This window comes from Schistocerca serialis, chromosome 2 (assembly GCF_023864345.2).
Source record: "Schistocerca serialis cubense isolate TAMUIC-IGC-003099 chromosome 2, iqSchSeri2.2, whole genome shotgun sequence".
In the NCBI taxonomy this organism is placed as follows: Eukaryota; Metazoa; Arthropoda; class Insecta; order Orthoptera; family Acrididae; genus Schistocerca; species Schistocerca serialis.
The window spans coordinates 528956659-528970029 of NC_064639.1; the positions used below are offsets into that span (position 1 = coordinate 528956659).

Sequence of the window (13371 nt, forward strand, 5' to 3'; positions counted from 1 at the left end):
TATGCTTTCTACTATACTTAAGAAATCATTATAAAATGTATTTTCTCACATCAAAAACCTTTTGCATCACTTCGTCTCCGAGAGTTCCGGAACCTGTGCAGAAATTTGGAAGAGAGATCAACATAAACACCATTTCCGCCCTTTTTATTGCTCATGAAAACCACACTTTCCACGTTGTATCACCATACAGCGAGACCTTTAGAGGTGGTGGTCCAGATTGCTGTACACACTGGTACCTCTAATACTCAGTAGCACGTCCTCTTGCGTTGATGCATGCCTGTATTCATTGTGACATACTATTCACAAGTTCAGCAAGGCACTGTTGGTCCAGATTGTCCCACTCCTCAACAGCGATTTGGCGTAGATCCCTCAGAGAGGCTGGTGGGTCACGTCATCCATAAACAGCTCTTTTCAGTCTATCCCAGGCTTGTTCAATAGGAGTCATGTCTGGAGAACATGCTGGCCACTGTAGTCGAGCGATGTCATTATCTTGAAGGAAGTCATTCACAAGATGTGCACGATGGGGCAGCGAATTGTCGTCCATGAAGACGAATGCCTCGCCAGTATGCTGCCAATATGGTTGCACTATCGGCCGGAGGATGGCATTCACGTATCGTACAGCCATTACAGCTCCTTCCATGACCACCAGTGGCGTACGTCGGCACCACATGATGCCACCCCCAAACAGCAGGGAACCTCCACCTTGCTGCACTCGCTGGACAGTGTGTCTAAGGCGTTCAGCCTGACTGGGTTGCCTCCAAAGACGTCTCCGACGATTGTCTGATTGAAGGAATATGTGACACTCATCGGTGTAGAGAACATGATGCCAATCCTGAGTGGTCCATTCGGCATGGTGTTGGGCCCATCTGTACTGCACTGTATGGTGTCGTGGTTGTAAAGATGGACCTCGCCATGGACGTCAGGAGAGAAGTTGCGCATCTTGCAGCCTATCGCGCACAGTTCGAGGCGTAACACGATGTCATATGGCTGCACGAAATGTATTATTCAACATGATGGCGCTGCAGTCAGGGTTCCTCCGAGCCATAATCGGTAGGTAGCGGTCATCCACTGCAGCAGTAGCCCTTGGGCGGTGTGAGCGAGGCACGTCATCGACAACTCTTGTCTCTCTGTATTTCCACAATGTCTAAACAACCTCGCTTTCGTTCACTCCAAGACGCCTGGACGCTTCCCTTGTTGAGAGCCCTTCCTGACACAAAGTAACAATGCGGGCGCGATCGAACCGCGTTGTTGACCGTCTAGGTATGGTTGAACTACAAACAGCATGAGCCGTGTACTTCCTTCCTGGTCGAATGACTGGAACTAATCGGCTGTTGGGCTCCCTCCATCTGATAGGTACTGCTCGTTCGTGGTTATTTACATCTTTGGCTGGGTTTAGTGGTATCCCTGAACAGTCAAAGGGGCTGTGTCTGTGATACAATATCCACAGTCAACGTCTATCTTCAGGAGTTCTGGAAACCGGGGTGATGCAAAACTTTCTTTGAATGTGTGAATTTTTTGTGACTCATCATTTATAGCGCTTCCAGTCAGTTCAGTAGTGACGTTGTCTTGTTCTGTGGCTCATTGCCCTGTTTCTCATTTCAGTGCATTCCATGTAGCTTTAAGTCTATTGTCTAAAGTACTGATTTCTTACATTATGTGCATGTTCCTTGCGTTTTTAATAACCTTTCTTAATAATTCTGAGTAGTTTTTGTAGTGTGTAACTACCACAGGATCCCTATTCGTTCTCCTCAAAAGATATATTTCCCTTTTCCTTTCCTAGGTGCTTTAATCCTTCTACTGATTCACGTTTTTTTACATGGCTCTTTAGTGTCCTTCCTGATTAGCGTATATGAAGAGCTATTTTCAGATAAACCTGGTGTGTAGGAATCACAAAGTCATGTTTGTATAATTAAAAAAAAACATGTAGCCATATTTACAAATTAATTTATGATATGAATATGATCTGAGGAACATGAAACTAACTAACAAACTTGTTATATTGCAATATCCTACCAACAGAGCTCTTATAGGAAATTGCAAGATAATTGGTTTTCTGATTTCTAAAAGACTAAAGATATTACATGCATCTCAAAAGCACCAAACTACATGAACAGAAAACATGGCACAACGAATCTAGTCTAAAGATGTCAGTACCTTGGAGAACTGATTCGAAAAAATAATGTTGAAAATATAGCCAATCAAATAAGATGCTTAGAAAAAAGAGAACTGCATTTCGTGATGCTCAAAGTACCTGCAGTAATGCTAGCCAATCAAGAAGTCAAACAGTATGCTATACAGATCATTAGAAAACTCGAATTACGTTTTATGGCGCTATTAAAGAATTTGACAAGACAATTACTACACTTTTATGAAACTGCAGTACAGAGACCATAAAATGACTTGGCAAAATAAAAAAAAATTGCTGTGATTCCACAAGAAGGTCCTGTTGATGGTATTGGTAGGCGGGACATCACAAGACTTGTTCTGCACCTCAATAGAAAAGGGAAGTGTAAACTGGCTGGGATGATAGAAAAATATTTACTCATGGGGTTACCTCTTTTTTAGGCTAAGATCAGTGACCAAAGATTCAACATTGAATGAAATTAAGCATAAGAGAAGCTCAGATAGCAAGGTACTAGAGATGCTAAAATATCACAATATTTGTATAAAAGTACAGTGAAAAATAATCTTAGTATGTTACAAGGTCATCATATACGCACAGTGAAAAGTAATATTACTGTATTGCATCAGAATATCAGGGGATTAAAAAACAAAGTAGATAACGTTCTTGTTTGTTTATAAGATTTAAAAACTGAGGGTGGAACAGACATTCAATGCCTGTTTGAACATAATATAGCCACAGATATGGAAAAGGTAAATGTAGGTGGATACAAGCTTTCAGCACATGTAAGTAGAGACATTACAGAGAGAGGAGAAGTTGCCATATATGTTAAAATCTGTCATAGTGTGAAAAATTTAGAAACTAAAAAAGTTTGTGTAAAGCAATATATAGAAGCATGTACATGTGAGCTTAAACTAAATAAAAGTACTTTTATAATCGTAGATGTGTGTAGGTCCCCCTTGGGAAATTTTCAGCTATTTTTGAAAAACTTGGATTCCTTGTTGTGCTGTCTGTCAGACAGAATGAAGCAAATTATTGTTTGTGGGGATTTCAATATAGATTTTCTGAAAGGATCTGATAGAAAGCTTGACCTTGAAATATTACTTTGTTATTTATATTTGATGTCAGTTACTGATGTTCCTACTTGAGTGGTACAGGAAAGCATGACACTGATATACAATGTTTTTACAGACCAAGATAAACTTAAACAAATAAAAATTTTTCCTGTGAGAATGGTCTTTCTGGTCATGATGCACAGCTAGTTACAGTATATGACGTAGCTCTATGCAGTAATGCAAAATAGTCCTACAAAATAATGTGTTCAATTAATGATTTAACAATTGAAAATTTTAGGGAAAGCTTGAAACGGCTAGACTGGGATGAGGTGTACAGGGAACCTGATGCTCATATAAAATTTAACCTATTTCATGATACGTTTGGGAGTGTATTTGAAATCAGTTTTCCTAAGAAAGCAGTGAAATATAATTGTAAGAAACCACCTATAAAGCCATGGCTTACTAAAGAGACAAAAATATCTTGTAAACAGATAAGGGAAACGTATGTTATAGCTAGGAGGTGTAATGAACCAGAAACAATGAAACTTTATAAAAACTATTGCACTGTATTAAAAAAGTTATTAAAAATCCAGAAGTATGTGCCTTATATCTGAGATTGACACATCTGATAACAAAAATAAAACAGTTTGAAATATTGTTAAAAGGGAAACAGGGTGACTGAGAGCACAGGAAGACTGTATTTGTATCAAACTCAATGAAAAGTTTATTAACGAAAAGTCAAAAATAGGAAACATTTTTAATAATAATTTTTTAAGTGTCAAAGAGAAAATAGGATCCAGTTATTCATTAGAAAATGAAACACAGAATATGGAAGAGGCAGTACCTATGCAACTGGATAAAACTGAAATTCAACCCATCTCTCCTACTGAAATTAGGAAAATAATAAATTCCATCAAAAGTAAAAGCTCACATGGAGTTGACGGCTTTTCCAACAGAGTACTAAAAGCTTGTTCCCAACAGATAAGTAGGATTCTCTGCCATATACGTAGTAGCTCACTGAAGCAGGGCATTTTTCCAGATAGACTGTAATACACTATTGTTAAACCATTGCATAAAAAAGGGGATTGGTCTGATGCTAACTACTTCCCAGTCTCACTTCTGACAACTTGATGCAAAATTCTTGAAAAAGTAATGTATTCAAGAGTAGCATCACATATCTGTAGCAATGAAGTATTAACGACATGTCAGTTTGGTTTTCAGAAAGGCTTTCCAACAGAAAATGCTATATATGTTTTCACTGATCAAATATTAAATGTTTTGAATGACTGAACGTCACCCATTGGGATATTTTGTGATCTCTCACAGGCTTCTGATTGTGTGAATCATGAAATTCTTCTAGATAAGCTTAAGTATTGTGGTATGAGTGGGACAGTGCACAAATGGTTTAATTCATATTTAACTGGAAGAATGGAGAAGATTGAAATAAATACTACAGATATTTCCAAAAATCAGCAGAGTCTGGAGGTATCAGGAATGGTGTCCTATAAGTTGCAATATAGGGTCTCTATTGCCCTTAATATATATTAATGATATGCCACTCTATTTTCATGAAGATGCAAAGCTAGTTCTTTTTGCTGATGAGACAAATATAGGAATCACACCCAACAGACAAGAATAAGCTGTGGAAATTGTAAATAATGTCTCTCAGATAATTATAAAGTGGTTCTCTGCAAATGGACTCTCACTAAATTTTGAGAAAACACAGTGTATACAATTCTGCACAGTAAATGGCGTAACATCATTGGTAAATATAGACTATGAACAGAAGTGTATTGCTAAGGCAGAATATTCAAAATTTCTGGGTTTGTGCATTGATGAGAAAATATTTATGATATGCTGAAATGGTTAGGTTCAGCTACTTATGCTATTAGGGTTATTGCAAATTTTGGTGTTAAACGTATCAGGAAATTAGCCTACTAAGCCTATTTTCATTCAGTGCTTTCATATGGCATCATATTTTGGGCTAATTCATCATTACGAGAAAAAGTTTTAATTGCAACAAAAGAATAATAACTGGAGCCCACCGAAGATCACCTTGCAGACATTTATTTAAAGAACCTGGGATATTCTCAGTACTATATATTCGCTTGTGAAATTTGTTATCAATAACCCATCCCAACTCAAATGTAGCAGTGAAGACAACACTAGAAGAATGGGCGATCTTCACTATTCTGGGTTAAATCTGACTTTGGTACAGAAAGGGGTGAATAATGCTGCCACAAAAATCTTTGATCATTTGCCAAATAGCTTTAAAAGTGTGACAGATAGCCAATGAGCATTTGGAAACAAATTAAAAGAATTTGTAAATGACGTCTCCTTCTACACAATAGATGAATTTTTGTAAAGGAAGTGGCAACTGTAAAATAATAATAACAATTATTCTTATTATACTGCTAAAGAAAACTTATGTTAAAGTGACACGTTCCACATAATTACGAAATATCGTATTCAGGATCTATGGAAGAACTATTAATGTAGTGTAATGATATCCAGAACAAAACTGACTTGACGTGATGGACAATGAGAATACACCTTGACGTGACATCGCCGTGACGGACAGTGTGAATTGGCCTTGACTTTAAGATCTAATGTTCAATTATGGCAAAGTGACAAGAGGAAAAGCTGACAAAGAAGTCTGGGACAAGTTGGTCTGAAGTGAGAAAACAAGTTTATATCAAAAGAATTACAGAAATATGGGCACACAGGAAAGACAATCAAGGTTTTAATTATTTTGTGCAGTCTGAAATAGCGCAATTCGAATAAATATAATAATAAAGTTATGTTTGTGCGCATTCTTTTTAAGATCTGGCTTTCTATGTCAGTAAAAATTCCTGCAAAAGCTTTTTCCTTTTGTAAGAACCTTATATTATTGTTGGTAAAAATTTTGCGGGAAATTACGAGCTCTAGCTTAATGCATATCTTTCGTGGATGATGTTTGGTAGCACATTGCGGCCGGCGTGTTGCATGTGTGGTGTTGGTGGTAAATATGAAAGTTGGGTGGGTACGTTCTGGGTTTTGAAATGTATAATGGTTGGTGGAACAGTGATCATAGTACTTATGTTCGTTCACATATAATGAACAAATAACGGGCAACGTCTTTTCAGTTTATGTCAGTTGTACTCTTGTAGTTTGCTTTGTGTAATAGTGCTGTGTTAAGAGCGAAAAATATTGAAATCTAATACTTAACATTTCCACAAAACCTGACTGTTACCTGCGGTGACCTCGAATAGAGACAGAATCTCTGTTTTATAGAGGGACCTTTTTACCAACTGAAACTTGCTGAGGTAATACACATGTTATAGTATGTATACATATTTTTGTTGTTATAGTTCACATAAATTTATCATTTTGTAATATTGAACTGTAAACAGTTTATGTAAAAGAAACAAACAACAAAAAGCTTGAATATTACTGGTAATTTTCGCAGTAGCTGCGTGACATTTGTTAGTAAACAGCAGCATTTTAATTTTGTGCTTAATCTTTACTTATACATAACAACGAGTGAACTATCTCTTGATATTTATATGGTACATGCACAGGGAAAAAAGTTACCATTTGCAATTTACTGTTAAGGTGTTCTTCATATTTACATGGATGTATGGATGCACAGTGGACAGGTTGCTGCTGATACATAAAAATAATCAACCATTTAAGTACGAAGATGTATTATAATAAGCACATAAGAACAAGAATTTAGTAGTAGTAGTAGTAGTAGTACTAGTAGATTATTAATCCAGGAATCACTGTGTGACAATAGAGTAACTGTGAGTGTAACATAAGGAAAATATATCAATATTTATTGCTAGGTCTGTGTTATTTACCTGTTAGGATTGGATGAACTGTTGCAGTATTACATTTGAATAAAACAACAGTGAAATAAGTCGGGTAATAGTAATTATTCTGCCAGTAGAAAGAATTGATCCACAATCACTCAATACTTTTTGCTTTAAATAGCTCCACTGGTAGAGGCTGAACACTGGTAGTGCACTACAGATTTTCATGGGCAGTATCAGCAAAATTTGACTGTTGCATAGTGTCTGACTGATCAGTGGTGCAGAATAGGACAAGGATGTGTATTCAGGTTGAAGGCTGATGCAAGGGTAATAGTCTTCTTCCTAAATTAAGAATTAGTTAAAAGGTGCTTTACGTAAGGCACCCCAGTATGATGATAAATTATTTATTTATTGAGACTTTCCTCTGTGGAGAGGTTTTTCCGCAACATAACAAATAAACAGAAATTATTACATGTTACATTGTTGTTGTTGTTGTTGTTGTTTGTTGTTGTGGTCTTCAGTCCTGAGACTGGTTTGATGCAGCTCTCCATGCTACTCTATCCTGTGCAAGCTTCTTCATCTCCCAGTACCTACTGGAACCTACATCCTTCTGAATCTGCTTAGTGTATTCATCTCTTGGTCTCCCTCTATGATTTTTACCCTCCACGCTGCCCTCCAATGCTAAATTGGTGATCCCTTGATGCCTCAGAACATGTCCTACCAACCGATCCCTTCTTCTAGTAAAGTTGTGCCACACTCTCCTCCTCTCCCCAATCCTATTCAGTACTTCCTCATTAGTTATGTGATCTACCCATCTAATATTCAGCATTCTTCTGTAGCACCACATTTCGAAAGCTTCTATTCTCTTCTTGTCCAAACTATTTATCATCCATGTTTCACTTCCATACATGGCTACACTCCATACAAATACTTTCAGAAACAACTTCCTGACACTTAAATCTATACTCAATGTTAACAAATTTTGTCTTCTTCAGAAACGCTTTCCTTGCCATTGCCAGTCTACATTTTATATCCTCTCTACTTTGACCATCATCAGTTATTTTGCTCCCCAAATAGCAAAACTCCTTTACTACTTTAAGTGTCTCATTTCCTAATCTAATTCCCTCAGCATCACCCGACTTAATTCGACTACATTCCATTATCCTCGTTTTCCTTTTGTTGATGTTCATCTTATATCCTCCTCTCAAGACTGTCCATTCCGTTCAACTGCTCTTCCAAGTAGCAGGATTACAATGTCATCAGCGAACTTCAAAGTTTTTAGGTCTTCTCCATGGATTTTAATACCTACTCCGAATTTTTCTTTTGTTTCCTTTACTGCTTGCTCAATATACAGATTCAATAGCATCTGGGAGAGGCTACAACCCTGTCTCACTCCCTTCCCAACCACTGCTTCCCTTTCGTGTCCCTCGACTCGTATAACTGACATCTGGTTTCTGTACAAATTGTAAATAGCCTTTCGCTCCCTGTATTTTACCCCTGCCGCTTTCAGAATTTGAAAGAGAGTATTCCAATAAACATTGTCAAAAGCTTTCTCTAAGTCTACAAATGCTAGAAATGTAGGTTTGCCTTCCCTTAATCTTTCTTCTAAGATAAGTCGTAAGGTCAGTATTGCCTCACGTGTTCCAACATTTCTACGGAATCCAAACTGATCATCCCCGAGGTCGACTTCTACCAGTTCTTCCATTAGTCTGTAAAGAATTTGTGTTAGTATTTTGCAGCTGTGACTTATTAAACTGATAGTTCGGTAATTTTCACATCTGTCAACACCTACTTTCTTTGGGATTGGAATTATTATATTATTCTTGAAGTCTGAGGGTATTTCACCTGTCTCATACATCTTGCTCACCAGATGGTAGAGTTTTGTCAGGACTGGCTCTCCCAAGGCTGCCAGTAGTTCTAATGGAATGTTGTCTACTCCCGGGGCCTTGTTTCGATTTAGGTTTTTCAGTGCTCTGTCAAACTCTTCACGCAGTATCATACCTCCCATTTCATCTTCATCTACATATTCTTCCATTTCCATAATATTGTCCACAAAAACATCGCCCCTGTATAGACCCTCTATATACTCCTTCCACCTTTCTGCTTTCCCTTCTTTGTTTAGAACTGGGTTTCCATCTGAGCTCTTGATATTCATGCAAGTGGTTCTCTTTTCTCCAAAGGTCTCTTTAATTTTCCTGTACGCAGTATCTATCTTAACCCTCGTGAGATAAGCCTCTACATCCTTACATTTGTCCTCTAGTCATGTCTGCTTAGCCATTTTGCACTTCCTGTCGATCTCATTTTTAAGACGTTTGTATTCCTTTTTGCCTGCTTCACTTACTGCATTTTTGTATTTTCTCCTTTCATCAGTTAAATTCAATATCTCTTCTGCTAACCAAGGATTTCTACTAGCCCTTGTCTTTTTACCTACTTGATCCTCTGCTGCCTTCACTATTTCATTCCTCAAAGCTACCCATTCTTCTTCTACTGTATTTCTTTCCCCCATTCCTGTCAATTGTTCCCTTATGCTCTCCCGCTCTCCCTGAAACTCTGTACAACCTCTGGTTCTTTCAGTTTATCCAGGTCCCATCTCCTTAAATTCCCACCTTTTTGTAGTGTCTTCAGTTTTAATCTACAGTTCATAACCAATAGATTGTGGTCAGAGTCCACATGTGCCCCTGGAAATGTCTTACAATTTAAAACCTGTTTCCTTAATCTCTGTCTTACCATTATATAATCTATCTGAAACATTATAGTATTTCCAAGGTTCTTCCATGTATACAACCTTCTTTCATGATTCTTGAACCAAGTGTTAGCTATGATTAAGTTATACTCTGTGCAGAATTCTACCAGGCGGCTTCCTCTTTCATTTCTTAGCCCCAATCCATATTCACCTACTATGTTTCCTTCTCTTCCTTTTCCTACTGTCGAATTCCAGTCACCCATGACTATTAAATTTTCGTCTCTCTTCACTACCTGAATAATTTCTTTTATCTCATCATACATTTCATCAATTTCTTGGTCATCTGCAGAGCTAGTTGGCATATAAACTTGTACTACTGTAGTAGGCATGGGCTTCGTGTCTATCTTGGCCACAATAATGCGTTAACAATGCTGTTTGTAGTAGCTTACCTGCACTCCTATTTTTTTATTCATTATTAAACCTACTCCTGCATTACCCCTATTTGATTTTGTATTTATAACCCTGTATTCACCTGACCAAAAGTCTTGTTCCTCCTGCCACCGAACTCCACTAATTCCCACTATATCTAACTTTCACCTATCCATTTCCCTTTTTAAATTTTCTAGCCTACCTGCCCGATTAAGGGATCTGACATTCAACGCTCCTGGGTAGTCCCCACCCGGAGATCCGAATGGGGGACTATTTTACCTCCGGAATAGTTTACCCAAGAGGATGCCATCGTTATTTATCCATACAGTAAAGCTGCATGCCCTCGAGAAAAATTACGGCCGTAGTTTCCCCTCGGTTTCAGCCATTCTCAGTACCAGCACAGCAAGGCCGTTTTGGTTAGTGTTACAAGGCCAGATCAGTCAATCATCCAGACTGTTGCCCCTGCATCTACTGAAAAGGCTGCTGCTCCTCTTCAGGAACCACTACAGTACGGCTATCTGTGTTGTTGAGGCACGCAAGTCTCCCCACCAGCAGCAAGGTCCATGGTTCGTGGTTCTTATGTGTTAGGGGCCTAGATAAGATCTTAATTTATCTCCTTACGATTTCTTTCCAGGTGTTTGTGTTGTAAGTCTTGCTCCTTTGCCTCAGGTCTTCTCATTGTTAATTGTACATTTTGGAACAAGGTGGTCATAGGGTGACCTCCTCTCTTCTTTCCCTCTGGTTCCCATTCCAGGATCATTTTTGGTATTCTGGTTTCCTCCGTTCTCCGTTCTTCTTACATGGCCATACCATTGTAACTTCCTTCTATCCATTGTGTCATGTATTCTTTCTCTTACTTCTATTGTCTTTACTATTTTGTTGTGTCCTTTTTTCTCACCTTCATCAGAAGTCTATTTCTACTGCTTGCAGTTTTCTTACATGTTTCAGATTATTATCCAAGTCTCCACTCCGTACATATCTATGCTCTCTAGTATCGATTTTTATGCGATTTTTTGGTTCAGTTTATTACATTTTCGCTTCAAGATTGAGCTGAACATCCCAATAACCTTACTTCCACTGTTCTAGCTCTGATTTTTCCTCCAGCTCTAAAATGGATCCCAAATAGCGGAAAGTAGTGACCTTCTTAATTTTCTCACCCTCTATGTCAAAGTCATCTGGATCATTAGTGAGGTATTCTGTTTTCTGGTACAGTAATTAATCTTCAATCACCAGTTTCTGTATTCCATTGCTAACTGGTTATATCTCTGTTTTCTGCTATAACTGCTAGATTACAGCAAACAGTAGATGATGTGAAGAAACTCCATCTCTGATTTCGAATCACATCTGTTGCATTTACAAGGCCATCTCTTAAGACTTATGCCTATAGAGATTTTAAATAATGTTGGTGAAATGGGCCAGTCTTGTAACAGACTCTTGCTTGTTCTAAATTTCTGTGGATGTGTACTACCAATTTTCCCTTGACATATGTTATCTGTATATATTTTGTGTGTTATTTTAATTAAAGGACCCTTTATGTTCAATGTATGTAACACTCTCCAAAGTAGTTTTCTCAGGACAGTATCATTTGCCTTTTTTATATCTACAAAAATTAATCTTTTGTTTTTTGATTTTTCCCTATGTTTCTCTAAGATATGTTGATGATGATGATGATGATGATGTCATCACAAGATATGTCATTACAAGATATGTTGTAATGTGAAAATATGGTCTACGCTTGATCTACCAGCTGTGAAACCACATTGTTCTTCCTGGGTTTTAAAATTTATTTCTTGCTTATTTTAATCATTTTCCCAAAAATTCTCGTTAACATGTTTATAACACAGATTCCTCGATAGTTTGAGCAACTTCTGAAATCTCCATTGTTAAATATAGTATTAATATCGCCCATCTTCATTTCCTTGGATACTGAATCTCCATGTAACATTTTATTTAAGAACCATCTTATTAATTTCACAATTTTGTCACCACCATATGTTCCAGGTGATATGCCACTCTTCCCTGTTGTTAATACCTTACTCATTTCACTTTCTAAAGTTTGGATCTCCTCCTCTTTCTGTTCCTTTTCTTCTACTGTTCCTTCCTCCATATACTCTAGCCTCATTTAATAATTTCCAGAAATATTCTTCGCATTCTTTTGGTGTTATTAGTTGAAGATTGGTTTAGGTTTTTGTCTCCTGTCCTTTTAATATTGACCACTGACCGCACTACTTTCGCTCTCCCAAATCCCAGTTTGTTTTAATATAGCCCATCTTCATTTCCTTGGATACTGAATCTCCATGTACACATGTGTACATATCCTTTCCCATGCTTCATTTTTTGCTATCATTATTTTTTTAATCACTTTATCCAATTTATCATTCAATGACTGGTTAAATGCAGTCCTCTTTTCTGTAACTGACACCTCGATTTCCTCTGACAACCGTTCTACTGTACAGCTGTGGTTGTTTCTTCTTATTCCCAGCACCTCTGTTGCTATATTTAGAACACTGGATTTTATGTATTAATATATTTCCTGTGTACTTCGTTGAAATGTTTCTCCCAATCTTATTTCCATTCTGGCAGCAAAGAATGTTCATATGCTTTCATTTTGTAGGCTGTCAGTATTGAAGTGTATGTTTTGAGCTTTCTGAGCACAGTTCGTTTTAATGTTTTTAGAATAATTCTTTGCATTCTTCCATGGCCAAAAGCTCTTCGTTTTTACTAGATAACTGTGTGATACACACTGGGCTCCCATATAAGATCTAGCATCTGCTGCCTTGAATCTGCTTGTCTGACTAATGATAGTACGATCTATTATAGAGCAAAGTTCTCTAGTATTCTGTTGCCAAGTATATTTATGGATAGCCTTCTATTTAAAAAATGTGTTGGTAATTTTCAGTCCAAACTGTTCACAAATTTCAATCAATCATTCTCCATTGTCATTACATTCTGTTCCTCCATCTTTCTCCACTGTTGGACATGATTATCTAATTCCTACTCTTCCATTCATATACCCTATGACAGTCAGTTCTTTCCTCCTTGGTATTTTTTCTGTAGTTTCCGTAGGTATCTTTCTCCTCGTCTCTTGCATCATTCGTGGGTGCATATACACCAATAATTATAACTTCCCAGGCAAATAGGAATTTTTACCACAATAGTACATTCATCAATAAATTTCCAATTGTTGATTCTCCTTTTCTGTTCTTTCTTTGTCATAATGGAGACTCCTACTTTGACTGTTACCACTTTGGATGCCTCATTCCAAGTATGTTCATAATTACCAAGTTC

General features: G+C 37.5%; 1 protein-coding gene across 1 annotated transcript in view; it reads left to right on the forward strand.

Moving 5' to 3' along the window:
• Positions 1 to 6157: 6157 nt before the first annotated feature.
• LOC126457495 (putative ATP-dependent RNA helicase TDRD12) overlaps positions 6158 to 13371 on the forward strand; it is a 449051-nt gene continuing 441837 nt past the window's right edge. The window contains exon 1 of the mRNA XM_050093799.1: positions 6158 to 6482. The gene's annotated coding sequence lies outside the window, so the exon portion shown is untranslated. The remainder of the gene's footprint in view (positions 6483 to 13371) is intronic.